This window comes from Nerophis lumbriciformis, linkage group LG28, assembly GCF_033978685.3.
Source record: "Nerophis lumbriciformis linkage group LG28, RoL_Nlum_v2.1, whole genome shotgun sequence".
Classification (NCBI taxonomy): domain Eukaryota; kingdom Metazoa; phylum Chordata; class Actinopteri; order Syngnathiformes; family Syngnathidae; genus Nerophis; species Nerophis lumbriciformis.
Window position 1 is genome coordinate 3738885 of NC_084575.2, and position 22298 is coordinate 3761182.

Sequence of the window (22298 nt, forward strand, 5' to 3'; positions counted from 1 at the left end):
GAAAGTCCTAGTTGGAAATACTAATATTGTGTGTAAGTCACCTGATACATGTTGTGTGTAAGTCACCTGATACATGTTGTGTGTAAGTCACGTGATGCATGTTGTGTGTAAGTCACGTGATACATGTTGTGTGTAAGTCACGTGATACATGTTGTGTGTAAGTCACGTGATACATGTTGTGTGTAAGTCACGTGATACATGTTGTGTGTAAGTCACGTGATACATGTTGTGTGTAAGTCACGTGATACATGTTGTGTGTAAGTCACGTGATACATGTTGTGTGTAAGTCACGTGATACATGTTGTGTGTAAGTCACGTGATACATGTTGTGTGTAAGTCACGTGATGCATGTTGTGTGTAAGTCACCTGATACATGTTGTGTGTAAGTCACGTGATACATGTTGTGTGTAAGTCACGTGATACATGTTGTGTGTAAGTCACGTGATACATGTTGTGTGTAAGTCACGTGATACATGTTGTGTGTAAGTCACGTGATACATGTTGTGTGTAAGTCACGTGATGCATGTTGTGTGTAAGTCACCTGATACATGTTGTGTGTAAGTCACGTGATACATGTTGTGTGTAAGTCACGTGATACATGTTGTGTGTAAGTCACGTGATACATGTTGTGTGTAAGTCACGTGATACATGTTGTGTGTAAGTCACGTGATACATGTTGTGTGTAAGTCACGTGATACATGTTGTGTGTAAGTCACCTGATACATGTTGTGTGTAAGTCACGTGATACATGTTGTGTGTAAGTCACGTGATACATGTTGTGTGTAAGTCACGTGATACATGTTGTGTGTAAGTCACGTGATACATGTTGTGTGTAAGTCACGTGATACATGTTGTGTGTAAGTCACGTGATACATGTTGTGTGTAAGTCACGTGATACATGTTGTGTGTAAGTCACCTGATACATGTTGTGTGTAAGTCACGTGATACATGTTGTGTGTAAGTCACCTGATACATGTTGTGTGTAAGTCACCTGATACATGTTGTGTGTAAGTCACGTGATACATGTTGTGTGTAAGTCACGTGATACATGTTGTGTGTAAGTCACGTGATACATGTTGTGTGTAAGTCACGTGATACATGTTGTGTGTAAGTCACGTGATACATGTTGTGTGTAAGTCACGTGATACATGTTGTGTGTAAGTCACGTGATACATGTTGTGTGTAAGTCACCTGATACATGTTGTGTGTAAGTCACGTGATACATGTTGTGTGTAAGTCACGTGATACATGTTGTGTGTAAGTCACGTGATACATGTTGTGTGTAAGTCACGTGATACATGTTGTGTGTAAGTCACGTGATACATGTTGTGTGTAAGTCACGTGATACATGTTGTGTGTAAGTCACGTGATACATGTTGTGTGTAAGTCACGTGATACATGTTGTGTGTAAGTCACGTGATACATGTTGTGTGTAAGTCACGTGATACATGTTGTGTGTAAGTCACGTGATACATGTTGTGTGTAAGTCACGTGATACATGTTGTGTGTAAGTCACGTGATACATGTTGTGTGTAAGTCACGTGATACATGTTGTGTGTAAGTCACGTGATACATGTTGTGTGTAAGTCACGTGATACATGTTGTGTGTAAGTCACGTGATATATGTTGTGTGTAAGTCACGTGATACATGTTGTGTGTAAGTCACGTGGTACATGTTGTGTGTCAGTCACGTGATACATGTTGTGTGTAAGTCACCTGATACATGTTGTGTGTAAGTCACGTGATACATGTTGTGTGTAAGTCACCTGATACATGTTGTGTGTAAGTCACGTGATACATGTTGTGTGTAAGTCACGTGATACATGTTGTGTGTAAGTCACGTGATACATGTTGTGTGTAAGTCACGTGATACATGTTGTGTGTAAGTCACATGATACATGTTGTGTGTAAGTCATGTGATACATGTTGTGTGTAAGTCACCTGATACATGTTGTGTGTAAGTCACGTGATACATGTTGTGTGTAAGTCACGTGATACATGTTGTGTGTAAGTCACGTGATACATGTTGTGTGTAAGTCACGTGATACATGTTGTGTGTAAGTCACGTGATACATGTTGTGTGTAAGTCACGTGATACATGTTGTGTGTAAGTCACGTGATACATGTTGTGTGTAAGTCACGTGATACATGTTGTGTGTAAGTCACGTGATACATGTTGTGTGTAAGTCACGTGATACATGTTGTGTGTAAGTCACGTGATACATGTTGTGTGTAAGTCACGTGATACATGTTGTGTGTAAGTCACCTGATACATGTTGTGTGTCAGTCACGTGATACATGTTGTGTGTAAGTCACCTGATACATGTTGTGTGTAAGTCACCTGATACATGTTGTGTGTAAGTCACGTGATACATGTTGTGTGTAAGTCACGTGATACATGTTGTGTGTAAGTCACGTGATACATGTTGTGTGTAAGTCACGTGATACATGTTGTGTGTAAGTCACGTGATACATGTTGTGTGTAAGTCACGTGATACATGTTGTGTGTAAGTCACGTGATACATGTTGTGTGTAAGTCACCTGATACATGTTGTGTGTCAGTCACGTGATACATGTTGTGTGTAAGTCACGTGATACATGTTGTGTGTAAGTCACGTGATACATGTTGTGTGTAAGTCACTTGATACATGTTGTGTGTAAGTCACGTGATACATGTTGTGTGTAAGTCACGTGATACATGTTGTGTGTAAGTCATGTGATGCATGTTGTGTGTAAGTCACGTGATACATGTTGTGTGTAAGTCACGTGATACACGTTGTGTGTAAGTCACGTGATACATGTTGTGTGTAAGTCACGTGATACATGTTGTGTGTAAGTCACGTGATACATGTTGTGTGTAAGTCACCTGATACATGTTGTGTGTAAGTCACGTGATACATGTTGTGTGTAAGTCACGTGATACATGTTGTGTGTAAGTCACGTGATACATGTTGTGTGTAAGTCATGTGATGCATGTTGTGTGTAAGTCACGTGATACATGTTGTGTGTAAGTCACGTGATACATGTTGTGTGTAAGTCACGTGATACATGTTGTGTGTAAGTCACGTGATACATGTTGTGTGTAAGTCACGTGATACATGTTGTGTGTAAGTCACCTGATACATGTTGTGTGTAAGTCACCTGATACATGTTGTGTGTAAGTCACCTGATACATGTTGTGTGTAAGTCACCTGATACATGTTGTGTGTAAGTCACGTGATACATGTTGTGTGTAAGTCACGTGATACATGTTGTGTGTAAGTCACGTGATACATGTTGTGTGTAAGTCATGTGATGCATGTTGTGTGTAAGTCACGTGATACATGTTGTGTGTAAGTCACGTGATACATGTTGTGTGTAAGTCACGTGATACATGTTGTGTGTAAGTCACGTGATACATGTTGTGTGTAAGTCACGTGATACATGTTGTGTGTAAGTCACCTGATACATGTTGTGTGTCAGTCACGTGATACATGTTGTGTGTAAGTCACCTGATACATGTTGTGTGTAAGTCACCTGATACATGTTGTGTGTAAGTCACGTGATACATGTTGTGTGTAAGTCACGTGATACATGTTGTGTGTAAGTCACGTGATACATGTTGTGTGTAAGTCACGTGATACATGTTGTGTGTAAGTCATGTGATGCATGTTGTGTGTAAGTCACGTGATACATGTTGTGTGTAAGTCACGTGATACACGTTGTGTGTAAGTCACGTGATACACGTTGTGTGTAAGTCACGTGATACATGTTGTGTGTAAGTCACGTGATACATGTTGTGTGTAAGTCACGTGATACATGTTGTGTGTAAGTCACGTGATACATGTTGTGTGTAAGTCACGTGATACATGTTGTGTGTAAGTCACGTGATACATGTTGTGTGTAAGTCACGTGATACATGTTGTGTGTAAGTCACGTGATACATGTTGTGTGTAAGTCACGTGATACATGTTGTGTGTAAGTCACGTGATACATGTTGTGTGTAAGTCACGTGATACATGTTGTGTGTAAGTCACGTGATACATGTTGTGTGTAAGTCACGTGATACATGTTGTGTGTAAGTCACGTGATGCATGTTGTGTGTAAGTCACGTGATGCATGTTGTGTGTAAGTCACGTGATACATGTTGTGTGTAAGTCACGTGATACATGTTGTGTGTAAGTCACGTGATACATGTTGTGTGTAAGTCACGTGATACATGTTGTGTGTAAGTCACGTGATACATGTTGTGTGTAAGTCACGTGATACATGTTGTGTGTAAGTCACGTGATACATGTTGTGTGTAAGTCACGTGATACATGTTGTGTGTAAGTCACCTGATACATGTTGTGTGTAAGTCACGTGATACATGTTGTGTGTAAGTCACGTGATACATGTTGTGTGTAAGTCACGTGATACATGTTGTGTGTAAGTCACGTGTGTAAGATGACAAAAAGAGATGTGAGTTGTTTTCAAGGCTTTGGTCCTGAAAAGATGGAAGGCTTTTGCTGGGCGCGGTGGATATTTGGAATGGAAGAAACCTTGGAGGGGACCACAAGTGGTAATGATGATGCCAGCCTATTTCATCCTAAACTTCATTGCAAAAGGACGCTTTCTTCTTTCCTTTATTTTTTTCCGGAAAAACATTTCGGCGACGGGGTTTTCAATTTAAAAGCTTTAATTTGCATTTTCTTTGCAGCCGACTTGCTTCCTCTCGTCGAAACGAGGAAGTGTCCTTCGGCCCGTTCAATCCCGGGTTGGGGTTGATGGAAGGAGTTTGGAAAAAAAAACAAATGTGAGAAAAGTTGGGCCCCCCGCGACGGTCCCCTTTCCTCTTTGGTCCGGGGTCTCCCCTTACGACTGTCCTTCGCCATTCTTTCCTCTTCTTTTTTAATATTTGTACAAAACTTCACTCGCCCAAAAAAAAAGAAAAGTTTTCGAAAAATGTGGTAGGGGGGGGGGCTCCAACAACTTTGCCGACTTTACGCTTGGTGACAGAAAAAAAGTTTTCGTGCACAACTTGAGTCCAGCTTTTCTTCCATGTTAAAATCGGTAATGATAACAATCTTTTTTCGTGTTTTTCTGAGGTAAAAAACAAAACAAAAAAAAAAGTTTCTCCCCCTTACCGTTAAACGCCGCCTCGGGAATGGGGGGGGAGGGAGAAAAGAAAAGGCCCTTTTTAGAAAAAATCTTTGACCTGGTCCTGGCTATTTGGGCGTGCTTCAGTTGGGACACAAAAAGCATGTAAAGGATCTTGGACTATTTTGGACAAAAAGCCTTCCCACCTGACTTGTCAATGTGCTGCAGAGACTGAGAGGGCATCATCTTCTACCACCACAAAACAAATGAAGCAAGAAAAGTCTTTTCCCAACCTTGAAAAGGGAAGAGGCGGAGAGAAGCAGTTTGTCGCTACATGCGGAAACAAATGCCAAATGGTGTGTGTATCATCTAATAGTGGCCTTCAGATTTCTGTCCTGGGAGTTAAAGACATACACTTGGTTGTCTCCGGTACTGAGAAAGACATGATTCCGTAGTAAGGAGCCCACTTTCACAATACACCACTGTGAGAAATAAGCAAACTCCTTCCTTCCATCTTTATTTACAGCGGAAGAGAGACCACCACTGTTTCCCGCGCCTCAAATTCTGACCAATAGCAGTTTACATTTAGCGGTAGTCGCGTCATCAAGTCTTTATTTTGTCTCTTACTGTGGTGTTGTCTTTATTTTGATATGGCATACAGGATGTGATGTTATTATGCTTGACACATTGACTCCTCTGGAGAATAAAATGATCATTACAACTCATATTAGTAGATTAAAGAAAGGGAAATTTGGTTTGATTTATTGTTTGAAATACTTAAACTATAGTATTGTTGTTACTTCAATGTTGACGCCAATCAAGCACTTGATGGCGTTGTGTTGCTAGACTAGGAAGCGGAAGTAGCGTTCATGAGGAGTTTCCATCATACAATTATTGATATTGTCTCTCAGTATGCAAAATAAAGGGACTTTGATTTATTGCATCAAATGTTAGTTGTAGTATTTACATGTTTTTCTTCAACAGTTGGGCAAGACAACCACAAGGTGGCGTAGGCCGCACCAGCACTTGTGTAGCTCAACCATGAAGAAGAAAACTATCCAATCAAAACATTTTCAAGAAAACTGTCATATTTCAATTCCCCTTGCTGGTTTTTTTTTTGCAGTTTTTACAACTTTTATCCGGCTTTTAAATCAAGCCCAAATGGAGCTTTTTAACGAAAGTGATACATTTACGATGTACTTTTGGGAGAATAGCTTCAAAACTTTTGAAGGGTGGCCTTTTGAAGAAGACTGGAAAACGTGAGTTTTGAGTCCAAATTGAAAAGAAGTCAGTTTTAATTGTAAACACTGCAGATAAAATGACAAGACGCATGTAGCAGCTTTTTGTTTATAGCATTTCTTTGTTGCAAAGTAGTGTTGTTGAAGCAAGTCTTTAACTCTTTCATTCTTAATAATCAAATGTAAATAATCAAATGTAGATACTTTTTCTTATGCCTTCTGATCTCTCTCTCTCTCTCTCTCTCTCTCTCTCTCTCTCTCTCTCTCTCTCTCTCTCTCAAATTTGCAAAAAAGTTTCTAGTTAAAACGTTTGCAACATAACTTTCAAGCCATGCTTTTTTAAACTAATGTAAATTACTGATAATCAATGCTATCGCCTCAAATTGGCTATCATTAATTCAGTGTAGGGTTATAGACATCGTGTTGAAATCCCATGCTGTTCCAGGCACTGTAGCTGTCAGTCAAGGTGCCTGTTTGTTAAATAGGAGATGTTGGGCTCAAATCCCGTCAGTGTCTTGATGTTTTTTCTGTAACACTTTCTCAGTTTGTTTTCAAACCACATGAATGCAAGCCAAATTATATTCGTTTTGAATAAAATCCCAATGGATCCACAGAGTTTGATGTTTACTGCAATGTTTTCTTCAAAAAAATGCCATTTTAAATGTGGATTGAACCAGGACTCAGAAAGAAACACTACTTCAGATGGGTTCCAAATCACTTTGTGATTTAAGACAGCAGAGTGGCGCAGCGGAAGCGTGCTGGGCCCATAACCCAGAGGTCGATGGATCGAAACCATCCTCTGCTATGATTTAGGTTTCAGGTGACTATTTGACTGGTTCTTAATTTGAAAGCAAGGCCAACACTCATTCAGACTGCAGCTGTCTTCTCTAACTCTTTGGGAATTACACCTATGATTCCTGCTAAAAGAGAGGTTAAACATCTTATAAGTCAATCTAAACAGTACAGTTGCAATCCATTGAAAGCCCTGAGAATACAGTGACTTGAATGAATGAGAAATTTCACAGGTTTGTGCGTGACATTTTCATGGAACCCAGCATTCATGATGTAGAAGCCTGAGGTCTGCCTATATGAGAACCCTCTAAATTTGGTGTTGTGTGTGCTCGGCTGTACATGAGGTGGTCAGCTATGTTGCAAACTACTTTATGATGAAACACAGGACCTTGCTATCATTTATTTCCTTGCTTATTTATAGAGGTAAGAAGGAAAGTAAAAAGACTTTGTTTCCACCCTGTTTCGAACAGGGGACCTTTCGCGTGTGAGGCGAATGTGATAACCACTACACCATGGAAACTGCTGCAAGTAGCAGACCTTTATCAAAACTTACAAGTTGATTTCCGGCCAATGGAAAACATGGTGCTCGCTAGTCTTATTGCTGTTATTAGCTGCATTGCATTTCTTACCTTTTGTGGATGTTGTTAAATCCCTTGTGCACGTAGAATGTGTTCTACTTTGTAGCATGTTTTGTCTGTCGCGGCCCGCATTTCAAACGTTCTTCCTCTTAACCGAGTTTAGAAAACTTTTTTTACTCCACAGGCATTGGTGGTTCAGTGGTAGATTTCTTACCTGCCACGCGGGAGACCCCGGTCCGATTCCCGGCCAATGCATTCTGTTGCTTTTATTACATTTTAACTAATATTCATAAGGGACAAAAGCAATGTTCGTGAAAACCTCAAGACGCAGGCATTCCACCCAAAAGGCATATTGGACTCGCCGAAGGCTGAAGCAGTGTACTTCCAGTTACGCTAATCCAAAGACAACGACATCGGGACATCGTAACATAAGATTTTATAATTTTTTGGGGAGTAAGTAATCATGTAAACCAGTACCGTATTTTCCGCACCATTAGCCGCACCTAAAAACCACAAATTTACTCAAAAGCTGACAGTGCGGCTTTTAACCCGGTGCGCTTTAATAAACATGTAAACCAATAAGTCTCTGTGGCGCAATGGGTCAGCGCGTTCGGCTGTTAACTGAGAGGATGGTGGTTCAAGCCCACCCAGGGACAAAATATTGACTCGAGCACAGGGGTTTGAGGGTTTTCTTGTACAGCCCATGTCCTTCTCTAAATTTGCAAAAAAGTTTCTAGTTAAAACGTGTGCCACAATTGCAATATAACTTTCAAGCCATTCTTGTTTAAACTAATGTAAATTACTGATAATCAATGCTATCGCCTCATATTGGCTATCATTAATTCAGTGTAGCATGTTTGGTTCATCGCAGCCCGCATTTCAAACGTTCTTCCTCTTAACCGAGTTCATAAATCTCTTTTACTCCACAGGCATTGGTGGTTCAGTGGTAGAATTCTTGCCTGCCACGCGGGAGACCCGGGTCCGATTCCCGGCCAATGCATTCTGTTGCTTTTATTACATTTTAACTAATATTCATAAGGGACAAAAGCAATGTTTGTGACAACCGCAAGACGCAGGCATTCCACCCAAAAGGCATATTGGATTCCCTGAAGTCTGAAGCAGTGTACTTCTACTTACGCTAATCCAAAGACAATGACATCGGGACATCGTAACATGAGATTTTATAATTTTTTGGGGAGTAAGTAATCATGTAAACCAGTACCGTATTTTCCGCACCATTAGCCGCACCTAAAAACCACAAATTTACTCAAAAGCTGACAGTGCGGCTTTTAACCCGGTGCGCTTTATATATGGATAAATATTAAGATTCATTTTCATAAAGTTTCGTTCTCGCAACTTCGGTAAACAGCCGCCATCTTTTTTCCCGGTAGAGCAGGAAGCGCTTCTTCTTCTACGCAAGCAACCGCCAAGGTAAGCACCCGCCCCCATAGAACAGGAAGCGCTTCTTCTTGTACTGTAAGCAACCACCCGCCCCCGGAAGAAGAAGAAGCGCGCGGTGCATGCTGGGATATGTGACGTTTCATTTCCATTTGTGTGTTTATGTAAAGACCCCAAAATGGCTCCTATTAAGTGTGTTGTCTGTCTAATTATAAATAATGCAGACGAGGCGTGTTAACTGAGTTCTCAACGTTTTCTCACAGCGTGCTCATAACCACATTCTAACTCCCAGCATACAACAACGCTTCTCAGGGCTACCGCGCATGCTCGTAACTATCGTTGCATGCTGGGTAGTGTAGTTGTTATATTTGCTAGCTCATAACATCACAGTAAGAGACACGCTTACGCGCTTAATTCAATACTCGCCGTCATTCCGGGTGGATTGACAAAAGACCTCCAGCCGCTAGATACTGGTGTCAACAGGGCATTCGAAGCTAGACTGCTAACTGCGTGGGAACAATGGATGACAGAAGGCGAACACACCTTCACTAAGACAGGGAGGCAGCGCCAGACGACGCCAACATCTGCCAGTGGATCGTAAATGCCTGGGCAGATATTTCGGTCACAACTGTGGTCCGAGCTTTCCGGAAGGCAGGATTCACAAAACTGCTGGATAACAGTGACACTGACTCCGATTACTTCGACGAGACGGAGCCGGCCATTTTGGATCTCACATTTGCCCAACTTTTCACTTCGGACACCGAAGACGAAGGATTTACGAATGAAGAATAACTTCAGAAAGTGAGCGCTATGTTTATTTTGTGTGTTGTGACATTAACGTTCGAGCAACATTATGTTGCTATTGCTCTGCACTATTTTGAATTTTACTATGTTTGTGATTGCACATTTGCGTACATTTTGGGAGTGAACAGAGTTGTTAGAACGCTGGTTTTTAATATATTATTAAAGTTTGACTGACCTATCTGACTGTTTTTTTGACATTCCCTTTAGCGCAGCGTAGGCGCGGCTTATAGTCCGGGGTGGCTTATTGGTGGACAAAGTTATGAAATATGCCATTCATTGAAGGTGCGGCTAATAATCCGGTGCGCCTTATAGTGCGGAAAATGCGGTAAGTCTCTGTGGCGCAATGGGTAGCGCGTTCGGCCGTTAACTGAGAGGATGGTGGTTCAAGCCCACCCAGGGACGAAATCTTGACTCGAGCACAGGGGTTTGAGGGTTTTCTTGTACAGCCCATGTCCTTCTCTAAATTTGCAAAAAAGTTTCTAGTTAAAACGTGTGCCACGTTTGCAACGTAACTTTCAAGCCATTCTTGTTTAAATTAATGTAAAATACTGATAATCAATGCTATTGCCTCATATTGGCTATCATTAAATCAGTGTAGCATGTTTGGTCCGTCGCAGCCCGCATTTCAAACGTTCTTCCTCTTAACCGAGTTCATAAATCTCTTTTACTCCACAGGCATTGGTGGTTCAGTGGTAGAATTTTCGCCTGCCACGCGGGAGACCCGGGTCCGATTCCCGGCCAATGCATTCTGTTGCTTTTATTACATTTTAACTAATATTCATAAGGGACAAAAGCAATGTTTGTGACAACCGCAAGACGCAGGCATTCCACCCAAAGGACATATTGGACTCACCGAAGGCTGAATCAGTATACTTCTAGTTACGTCCATCCAAAGACAATGACAATCGGTCAGCGCGTTTGGCTGTTAACTGAGAGGATGGTGGTTCAAGCCCACCCAGGGACAAAATCTTGACTCGAGCACAGGGGTTTGAGGGTTTTCTTGTACAGCCCATGTCCTTCTCTAAATTTGCAAAAAAGTTTCTAGTTAAAACGTTTGCAACATAACTTTCAAGCCATGCTTGTTTAAACTAATGTAAATTACTGATAATCAATACTATCGCCTCAAATTGGCTATCATCAATTCAGTGTAGGGTTATAGACATCTTGTTGAAATCCCATGCTGTTCCAGGCACTGTAGCTGTCAGTCAAGGTGCCTGTTTGTTAAATAGGAGATGTTGGGCTCAAATCCCGTCAGTGTCTTGATGTTTTTTCTGTAACACTTTCTCAGTTTGTTTTCAGACCACATGAATGCAAGCCAAATTCTATTCATTTTGAATAAAATCCCAATGGATCCACAGAGTTTGATGTTTACTGCAATGTTTTCTTAAAAAAAATGCCATTTTAAATGTGGATTGAGTTGCCTATCGCCTCATTTTTGAGCCCATGTCCTTCTCTAAATTTGCAAAAAAATTCTAGTTAAAACGTGTGCCACGTTTGCAACATAACTTTCAACTTACTGCAATGTTTTCTTCAAAAAAATGCCATTTTAAATGTGGATTGAACCAGGACTCAGAAAGAAACACTACTTCAGATGGGTTCCAAATCACTTTGTAATTTAAGACAGCAGAGTGGCGCAGCGGAAGCGTGCTGGGCCCATAACCCAGAGGTCGATGGATCGAAACCATTCTCTGCTATGATTTAGGTTTCAGTTGTCTATTTGACTGGTTCTTAATTTGAAAGCAAGGCCAACACTCATTCAGACTGCAGCTGTCTTCTCTAACTCTTTGGGAATTACACCTATGATTCCTGCTAAAAGAGAGGTTAAACATCTTATAAGTCAATCTAAACAGTACAGTTGCAATCCATTGAAAGCCCTGAGAATACAGTGACTTGAATGAATGAGAAATTTCACAGGTTTGTGCGTGACATTTTCATGGAACCCAGCATTCATGATGTTGAAGCCTGAGGTCTGCCTATATGAGAACCCTCTAAATTTGGTGTCGTGTGTGCTCGGCTGTACATGAGGTGGTCAGCTATGTTGCAAACTACTTTATGATGAAACACAGGACCTTGCTATCATTTATTTCCTTGCTCATTTATAGAGGTAAGAAGGAAAGTAAAAAGACCTTGTTTCCACCCTGTTTCGAACAGGGGACCTTTCGTGTGTGAGGCGAATGTGATAACCACTACACCATGGAAACTGCTGCAAGTTGCAGACCTTTATCAAGACTTACAAGTTGATTTTCGGCCAATGGAAAACATGGTGCTCGCTAGTCTTATTGCTGTTATTAGCTGCATTGCATTTCTTACCTTTTGTGGATGTTGTTAAATCCCTTGTGCACGTAGAATGTGTTCTACTTTGTAGCATGTTTTGTCTGTCGCAGCCCCCATTTCAAACGTTCTTCCTCTTAACCGAGTTCATAAATCTCTTTTACTCCACAGTCATTGGTGGTTCAGTGGTAGAATTTTCGCCTGCCACGCGGGAGACCCGGGTCCGATTCCCTGCCAATGCATTCTGTTCCTTTTATTACATTTTAACTAATATTCATTAGGGACAAAAGCAATGTTTGTGACAACCGCACGACGCAGGCATTCCACCCAAAAGGCATATTGGACTCGCCGAAGCCTGAATCAGTATACTTCTAGTTACGCCCATCCAAAGACAATGACAATCGGTCAGCGCGTTCGGCTGTTAACTGAGAGGATGGTGGTTCAAGCCCACCCAGGGACGAAATCTTGACGCGAGCACGAGGATTTGAGGGTTTTCTTGTACAGCCCATGTCCTTCTTTAAATTTGCAAAAAAGTGTCTATATAAAACGTTTGCAACATAACTTTCAAGCCATGCTTGTTTAAACTAATGTAAATTACTGATAATCAATGCTATCGCCTCAAATTGGCTATCATCAATTCAGTGTAGGGTTATAGACATCTTGTTGAAATCCCATGCTGTTCCAGGCGCTGTAGCTGTCAGTCAAGGTGCCTGTTTGTTACACAGGAGATGTTGGGCTCAAATCCCGTCAGTGTCTTGATGTTTTTTCTGTAACACTTTCTCAGTTTGTTTTCAAACCACATGAATGCAAGCCAAATTCTATTCGTTTTGAATAAAATCCCAATGGATCCACAGAGTTTGATGTTTACTGCAATGTTTTCTTCAAAAAAATGCCACTTTAAATGTGGATTGAACCAGGACTCAGAAAGAAACACTACTTCAGATGGGTTCCAAATCACTTTGTTACAAGTAGTTTGTCAGGATATTCACCAGAGTAAGCATCTTGTAGTTTAAGACAGCAGAGTGGCGCAGCGGCAGCGTGCTGGGCCCATAACCCAGAGGTCGATGAATCGAAACCATCCTCTGCTATGATTTAGGTTTCAGTTGTCTATTTGACTGGTTCTTAATTTGAAAGCAAGGCCAACTCTCATTCAGACTGCAGCTGTCTTCTCTAACTCTTTGGGAATTACACCTATGATTCCTGCTAAAAGAGAGGTTAAACATCTTATAAGTCAATCTAAACAGTACAGTTGCAATCCATTGAAAGCCCTGAGAATACAGTGACTTGAATGAATGAGAAATTTCACAGGTTTGTGCGTGACATTTTCATGGAACCCAACATTCATGATGTTGAAGCCTGAGGTCTGCCTATATGAGAACCCTCTAAATTTGGTGTTGTGTGTGCTCGGCTGTACATGAGGTGGTCAGGTATGTTGCAAACTACTTTATGATGAAACACAGGACCTTGCTATCATTTATTTCCTTGCTTATTTATAGAGGTAAGAAGGAAAGTAAAAAGACCTTGTTTCCACCCTGTTTGTAACAGGGGACCTTTCGCGTGTGAGGCGAATGTGATAACCACTACAACATGGAAACTGCTGCAAGTTGCAGACCTTTATCAAGACTTACAAGTTGATTTTCGGCCAATGGAAAACATGGTGCTCGCTAGTCTTATTGCTGTTATTAGCTGCATTGCATTTCTTGCCTTTTGTGGATGTTGTTAAATCCCTTGTGCACGTAGAATGGGTTCTACTTTGTAGCATGTTTTGTCTGTCGCAGCCCGCATTTCAAACGTTCTTCCTCTTAACCGAGTTCAGAAACCTCTTTTACTCCACAGGCGTTGGTGATTCAGTGGTAGAAATCTCACCTGCCACGCGGGAGACCCGGGTCCGATTCCCGGCCAATGCAATCTGTTGCTTTTATTACATGTTAACTAATATTCATAAGGGACAAAAGCAATGTTTGTGACAACCGCAAGACGCAGGCATTCCACCCAAAAGGCATATTGGACTCGCCGAAACCTGAAGCAGTGTACTTCTAGTTACGCCCATCCAAAGACAATGACATCGGGACATCGTAACATGAGATTTCATAAATTTTTGGGGAGTAATTAATGATGTAAACCAGTAAGTCTCTGTGGCGCAATCGGTCAGCGCGTTCGGCTGTTAACTGAGAGGATGGTGGTTCAAGCCCACCCAGGGACGAAATCTTGACTCGAGCACGGAGGTTTGAGGGTTTTCTTGTAGAGCCCACGTCCTTCTCTAAATTTTCAAAAAAGTTTCTAGTTAAAACGTGCGCAACGTTTGCAACATAACTTTCAAGCCATTCTTGTTTAAACTAATTTAAATTACTGATAATCAATGCTATCGCCTCATATTGGCTATCATTAATTCAGTGTAGCATGTTTGGTCCGTCGCAGCCCGCATTTCAAACTTTCTTCCTCTTAACCGAGTTCATTAATCTCTTTCACTCCACAGGCATTGGTGGTTCAATGGTAGAATTCACGCGGAAGACCCGGGTCCGATTCCCGGCCAATGCATTCTGTTGCTTTTATTACATTTTAATTAATATTCATAAGGGACAAAAGCAATGTTTGTGAAAACCGCAAGACGCAGGCATTCCACCCAAAGGGCATATTGGACTCACCGAAGGCTGAATCAGTATACTTTTAGTTACGCCCATCCAAAGACAATGACAATCGGTCAGCGCGTTCGGCTGTTAACTGAGAGGATGGTGGTTCAAGCCCACCCAGGGACGAAATCTTGACGCGAGCACGAGGGTTTGAGGGTTTTCTTGTACAGCCCATGTCCTTCTCTAAATTTGCAAAAAAGTTTCTAGTTAAAACGTGTGCCAAGTTTGCAACATAACTTTCAAGTCATTCTTGTTTAAACTAATGTAAATTACTGATAATCAATGCTATCGCCTCATATTGGCTATCATTAATTCAGTGTAGCATGTTTGGTCCGTCGTAGCCCGCATTTCAAACGTTCTTCCTCTGAACCGAGTTCATAAATCTCTTTTACTCCACAGGCATTGGTGGTTCAATGGTAGAATTCACGCGGGAGACCCGGGTCCGATTCCCGGCCAATGCATTCTCTTGCTTTTATTACATTTTAACTAATATTCATAAGGGACAAAAGCAATGTTTTTGAAAACCGCAAGACGCAGGCATTCCACCCAATGGGCATATTGGATTCACCGAAGGCTGAATCAGTATACTTCTAGTTACGCCCATCCAAAGACAATGACAATCGGTCAGCGCGTTCGGCTGTAAACTGAGAGGATGGTGGTTCAAGCCCACCCAGGGACGAAATCTTGACGCGAGCACGAGGGTTTGAGGGTTTTCTTGTACAGCCCATGTCCTTCTCTACATTTGCAAAAAAGTTTCTATTTAAAACGTTTGCAACATAACTTTCAAGCCATGCTTGTTTAAACTAATGTAAATTACTGATAATCAATGCTATCGCCTCAAATTGGCTATCATTAATTCAGTGTAGGGTTATAGACATCGTGTTGAAATCCCATGCTGTTCCAGGCACTGTAGCTGTCAGTCAAGGTGCCTGTTTGTTAAATAGGAGATGTTGGGCTCAAATCCCGTCAGTGTCTTGAAGTTTTTTCTGTAACACTTTCTCAGTTTGTTTTCAAACCACATGAATGCAAGCCAAATTCTATTCATTTTGAATAAAATCCCAATGGATCCACAGAGTTTGATGTTTACTGCAATGTTTTCTTCAAAAAAATGCCATTTTAAATGTGGATTGAACCAGGACTCAGAAAGAAACACTACTTCAGATGGGTTCCAAATCACTTTGTTTCAAGTAGTTTGTCAGGATATTCACCAGAGTAAGCATCTTGTAGTTTAATGCAGCAGAGTGGCGCAGCGGAAGCGTGCTGGGCCCATAACCCAGAGGTCGATGGATCGAAACCATCCTCTGCTATGATTTAGGTTTCAGTTGTCTATTTGACTGGTTCTTAATTTGAAAGCAAGGCCAACACTCATTCAGACTGCAGCTGTCTTCTCTAACTCTTTGGGAATTACACCTATGATTCCTGCTAAAAGAGAGGTTAAACATCTTATCAGTCAATCTAAACAGTACAGTTGCAATCCATTGAAAGCCCTGAGAATACAGTGACTTGAATGAATGAGAAATTTCACAGGTTTGTGCGTGACATTTTCATGGAACCCAGCATTCATGATGTTGAAGCCTGAGGTCTGTCTATATGAGAACCCTCTAAATTTGGTGTTGTGTGTGCTCGGCTGTACATGAGGTGGTCAGGTATGTTGCAAACTACTTTAGGATGAAACACAGGACCTTGCTATCATTTATTTCCTTGCTTATTTATAGAGGTAAGAAGGGAAGTAAAAAGACCTTGTTTCCACCCTGTTTCGAACAGGGGACCTTTCGCGTGTGAGGCGAATGTGATAACCACTACACCATGGAAACTGCCGCAAGTTGCAGACCTTTATCAAAACTTACAAGTTGATTTTGGGCCAATGGAAAACATGGTGCTCGCTAGTCTTATTGCTGTTATTAGCTGCATTGCATTTCTTGCCTTTTGTGGATGTTGTTAAATCCCTTGTGCACGTAGAATGTGTTCTACTTTGTAGCATGTTTTGTCTGTCGCAGCCCGCATTTCAAACGTTCTTCCTCTTAACCGAGTTCATAAACCTATTTTCTCCACAGCCATTGGTGGTTCAGTGGTAGAATTCTCGCCTGCCACGCGGGAGACCCGGGTCCGATTCCCGGCCAAAGCAATCTGTTGCTTTTATTACATATTAACTAATATTCATAAGGGACAAAAGCAATGTTTGTGACAACCGCAAGACGCAGGCATTCCACCCAAAAGGCATATTGGACTCCCTGAAGTCTGAAGCAGTGTACTTCTCGTTACGCTAATCCAAAGACAATGACATCGGGACATCGTAACATGAGATTTTATAATTTTTTTGTGCAGTAATTAATCATGTAAACCAGTAAGTCTCTGTGGCGCAATCGGTCAGCGCGTTCGGCTGTTAACTGAGAGGATGGTGGTTCAAGCCCACCCAGGGACGAAATCTTGACTCGAGCACAGGTTTTTGAGGGTTTCCTTGTACAGCCCATGTCCTTCTCTAAATTTGCAAAAAAGTTTCTAGTTAAAACGTGTGCCACGTTTGCAACATAACTTTCAAGCTGATTCCCGGCAAATAAATTCTGTTGCTTTTATTACATTTTAACTAATATTCATTAGGGACAAAAGCAATGTTTGTGAAAACCGCAAGACGCAGGCATTCCACCCAAAGGGCATATTGGACTCACCGAAGGCTGAATCAGTATACTTCTAGTTACGCCCTGTACAGCCCATGTCCTTCTCTAAATTTGCAAAAAAGTTTCTAGTTAAAACGTGTGCCACGTTTGCAACATAACTTTCAAGCCATTCTTGTTTAAACTAATGTAAATTACTGATAATCAATGCTATCGCCTCATATTGGCTATCATTAATTCAGTGTAGCATGTTTGGTCCGTCGCAGCCCGCATTTCAAACGTTCTTCCTCTTAACTGAGTTCATGAATCTCTTTTACTCCACAGGCATTGGTGGTTTAGTGGTAGAATTCTCGCCTGCCACGCGGGAGACCCGGGTCAGATTCCCGGCCAATGCATTCTGTTGCTTTTATTACATTTTAACTAATATTCATAATGGACAAAAACAATGTTTGTGACAACCGCAAGACGCAGGCATTCCACCCAAAAGGCATATTGGACTCACCGAAGGCTGAATCAGTATACTTCTAGTTACGCCCATCCAATGACAATGACAATCGGTCAGCGCGTTCGGCTGTTAACTGAGAAGATGGCGGTTCAAGCCCACCCAGGGACGAAATCTTGACTCGACGACAGGTGTTTGAGGGTTTTCTTGTACAGTCCATGTCCTTCTCTAAATTTGCAAAAAAGTTTCTAGTTAAAACGTGTGCCACGTTTGCAACATAACTTTCAAGTCATTCTTGTTTAAATTAATGTAAAATACTGATAATCAATGCTATCGCCTCATATTGGCTATCATTAAATCAGTGTAGCATGTTTGGTCCGTCGCAGCCCGCATTTCAAACGTTCTTCCTCTTAACCGAGTTCATTAATCTCTTTCACTCCACAGGCATTGGTGGTTCAGTGGTAGAATTTTCGCCTGCCACGCGGGATACCCGGGTCGGATTTCCGGCCAATGCATTTTTTTGCTTTTATTACATTTTAACTAATATTCATAAGGGACAAAAACAATGTTTGTGACAACCGCAAGACGCAGGCATTCCACCCAAAGGGCATATTGGACTCACCGAAGGCTGAATCAGTATACTTCTAGTTACGCCCATCCAAAGACAATGACAATCGGTCAGCACGTTCGGCTGTTAACTGAGAGGATGGTGGTTCAAGCCCACCCAGGGACAAAATCTTGACGCGAGCACGAGGGTTTGAGGGTTTTCTTGTACAGTCCATGTCCTTCTCTAAATTTACAAAAAAGTTTCTAGTTAAAACGTTTGCAACATAACTTTCAAGCCATGCTTGTTTAAACTAATGTAAATTACTGATAATCAATACTATCGCCTCAAATTGGCTATCATCAATTCAGTGTAGGGTTATAGACATCGTGTTGAAATCCCATGCTGTTCCAGGCACTGTAGCTGTCAGTCAAGGTGCCTGTTTGTTAAATAGTAGATGTTGGGCTCAAATCCCGTCAGTGTCTTGACTTTTTTTTTTGTAACACTTTCTCAGTTTGTTTTCAGACCACATGAATGCAAGCCAAATTCTATTCGTTTTGAATAAAATCCCAATGGATCCACAGAGTTTGATGTTTACTGCAATGTTTTCTTCAAAAAAATGCCATTTTAAATGTGGATTGAGTTGCCTATCGCCTCATTTTTGAGCCAATGTCCTTCTCTAAATTTGCCAAAAAGTTTCTAGTTAAAACGTGTGCCACGTTTGCAACATAACTTTCAACTTACTGCAATGTTTTCTTCAAAAAAATGCCATTTTAAATGTGGATTGAACCAGGACTCAGAAAGAAACCCTACTTTGGGTGGGTTCCAAATCACTTTGTTACAAGTAGTTTGTCTGGATATTCACCAGAGTAAGCATTTAGTAGTTTAAGACAGCAGAGTGGCCCAGCGGAAGCGTGCTGGGCCCATAACCCAGAGGTCGATGAATCGAAACCATCCTCTGCTATGATTTAGGTTTCAGGTGACTATTTGACTGGTTCTTAATTTGAAAGCAAGTCCAACACTCATTCAGACTGCAGCTGTCTTCTCTAACTCTTTGGGAATTACACCTATGATTCCTGCTAAAAGAGAGGTTAAACATCTTATAAGTCAATCTAAACAGTACAGTTGCAATCCATTGAAAGCCCTGAGAATACAGTGACTTGAATGAATGAGAAATTTCACAGGTTTGTGCGTGACATTTTCATGGAACCCAGCATTCATGATGTTGAAGCCTGAGGTCTGCCTATATGAGAACCCTCTAAATTTGGTGTTGTGTGTGCTCGGCTGTACATGAGGTGGTCAGCTATGTTGCAAACTACTTTATGATGAAACACAGGACCTTGCTATCATTTATTTCCTTGCTTATTTATAGAGGTAAGAAGGAAAGTAAAAAGACTTTGTTTCCACCCTGTTTCGAACAGGGGACCTTTCGCGTGTGAGGCGAATGTGATAACCACTACACCATGGAAACTGCTGCAGGTTGCAGACCTATATCAAGACTTACAAGTTGATTTTCGGCCAATGGAAAACATGGTGCTAGCTAGTCTTATTGCTGTTATTAGCTGCATTGCATTTCTTACCTTTTGTGGATGTTGTTAAATCCCTTGTGCATGTAGAATGTGTTCTACTTTGTAGCATGTTTTGTCTGTCGCAGCCCGCATTTCAAACGTTCTTCCTCTTAACCGAGTTTAGAAAACTCTTTTACAGCACAGGCATTGGTGGTTCAGTGGTAGAATTCTCGCCTGCCACGCGGGAGACCCAGTCCGATTCCCTGCCAATGCATTCTGTTGCTTTTATTACATTTTAACTAATATTCATAAGGGACAAAAGCAATGTTTGTGACAACCGCAAAACGCAGGCATTCCACCCAAAGGGCATATTGGACTCACCGAAGGCTGAATCAGTATACTTCTAGTTACGCCCATCCAAAGACAATGACAATCGGTCAGCGCGTTCAGCTGTTAACTGAGAGGATAGTGGTTCAAGCCCACCCAGGGACGAAATCTTGACGCGAGCACGAGGGTTTGAGGGTTTTCTTGTACAGCCCATGTCCTTCTCTAAATTTGCAAAAAAGTTTCTATTTAAAACGTTTGCAACATAACTTTCAAGCCATGCTTGTTTAAACTAATGTAAATTACTGATAATCAATGCTATCGCCTCAAATTGGCTATCATTAATTCAGTGTAGGGTTATAGACATCTTGTTGAAATCCCATGCTGTTCAAGGCGCTGTAGCTGTCAGTCAAGGTGCCTGTTTGTTACATAGGAGATGTTGGGCTCAAATCCCGTCAGTGTCTTGAAGTTTTTTCTGTAACACTTTCTCAGTTTGTTTTCAAAACACAAAATGAATGCAAGCCAAATCCCCCCCCCCTCCAGACCCCAGATTGTAAATAATGTAAATAATTCAATGTGATTCTCTTGTGTGATGACTGTATTATGACGTTAGTATATATATGAACCCCGACTTAAACAAGTTGAAAAACTTATTGGGGTGTTACCATTTAGTGGTCAATTATACGGAATATGTACTTCACTGTGCAACCTACTAATAAAAGTCTCAATCAATCAATCCCTTGAGTGTGTGCAGTTTGGAAAATTGAGCTAAGAGTTTTAAATCACTGTTAAGGGGTTGTCCAGGAATTGAACCCGGGACCTCTCGCACCCTAAGCGAGAATCATACCACTAGACCAACAAGCCCCAAAAAATATAATTTTAGATAAAAATCTCATGAATAGTGAGATTTTAACAGGGAAATCAGAATCCCATGCAGCCCTTACTCTTCCGGGCTACATTATACACCCCTGCTACCACCAAACCCCGCCCCCACCCCAACCCTGCTCCCCCACACATCAACCCCCCCCCCCCCCACCCCCTCCGTGCGTCGGTTGAGGTGGGCGGGGTTTAGTAGCGGGGGTGTATAATGTAGCCGGGAAGAGTTAGGGCTGCATGGGATTCTGGGTATTTGTTCTGTTGTGTTAAGGTGCAGATGTTCTACCGAAATGTGTTTGTCATTCTTGTTTGGTGTGGGTTCACAGTGTGGCGCATTATTTGTAAGAGTGTTAAAGTTTTTTATACCGCCACCGTCAGTGTAACCTGTGTAGTTGTTGACCAAGAATGCCTTGCTGTCACTTACGTGAGCAAGTAAAAGCCCCGTACAACGTGTGGTTGGGCCGGCACGCTGGTTGTAGTGGGCACTAAATGCTGTACCATCACGGCACGTTCGAGAGAACAGTTGCCCTGAAATTTGTAGTCTGCCAAGTATGACGCTGTCAAGCGCCATTCATATAAAACTTGCGGGCCGCACTAACATTCAAATTTCATATTGAGGTGATGGCTGCGTGTCTGAGACCCTTGGTTTATACATAGCACAAAGCAAAAAAAAAAACTTTGAATGCAGTGTTATTTCATTCTAAATTTCAAAAGATTTTTGTGGCTCCCATTGTTTTCTTTAATTTGTGAAACTGGTCAAAATGGCTCTTTGAGTGATAAAGGTTGCCGACCCCTGGACTAGACCAACAAGCCCTGAAAAATCAAGTTTCATCAAAAATGTTCATGAATTGCGAGATTTTAACAGGGACATCATTCTGAAACTGGGTTGGTATATTGCACTTTTACCACTAATTTAAAGGTATGGCTATTTTCATGCAAAAAAGAACTTAAGGTTACAAGCTCTGGACCTTTTGCACCCTAAGCGAGAATCATACGACTCGACCAACATAAACCGCAAAAACATGTTTCAACAAAAAGTCTTACAAATTGTAAGATTTTAACAGGGAAATCATTCTGAAACTGTGTTAGTATATTGCACTTTTACCACTAATTTAAAGGTATGGCTATTTTCCTGCAAAAAAGAACTAAGGGTTACAAGCTCTGTCCTAAAACAATTAAAGGTTGTAAATTGAGCCACCACTGTATTCGATTTTATACATTTT

General features: G+C 41.4%; 2 protein-coding genes and 7 non-coding genes across 9 annotated transcripts in view; 4 read left to right on the plus strand and 5 right to left on the minus strand.

Moving 5' to 3' along the window:
• LOC140680121 (uncharacterized) overlaps positions 1-22298 on the minus strand; it is a 1112395-nt gene that overhangs the window by 400326 nt on the left and 689771 nt on the right. The window lies entirely within an intron of this gene.
• Positions 1-22298, plus strand: part of LOC133570587 (uncharacterized) — a 353516-nt gene that overhangs the window by 23835 nt on the left and 307383 nt on the right. The gene's annotated exons all lie outside the window — the stretch shown is intronic.
• On the minus strand, positions 7536-7608 carry trnav-cac (transfer RNA valine (anticodon CAC)). The gene has a single exon. It is a non-coding gene; the product is annotated as a tRNA-Val (tRNA).
• trnag-gcc (transfer RNA glycine (anticodon GCC)) lies at positions 10544-10614 on the plus strand. Its single transcript has one exon. It is a non-coding gene; the product is annotated as a tRNA-Gly (tRNA).
• Positions 11997-12069, minus strand: trnav-cac (transfer RNA valine (anticodon CAC)). The gene has a single exon. It is a non-coding gene; the product is annotated as a tRNA-Val (tRNA).
• trnan-guu (transfer RNA asparagine (anticodon GUU)) lies at positions 14269-14342 on the plus strand. Its single transcript has one exon. It is a non-coding gene; the product is annotated as a tRNA-Asn (tRNA).
• Positions 16511-16583, minus strand: trnav-cac (transfer RNA valine (anticodon CAC)). Its single transcript has one exon. It is a non-coding gene; the product is annotated as a tRNA-Val (tRNA).
• Positions 17118-17191, plus strand: trnan-guu (transfer RNA asparagine (anticodon GUU)). The gene has a single exon. It is a non-coding gene; the product is annotated as a tRNA-Asn (tRNA).
• On the minus strand, positions 19766-19838 carry trnav-cac (transfer RNA valine (anticodon CAC)). The gene has a single exon. It is a non-coding gene; the product is annotated as a tRNA-Val (tRNA).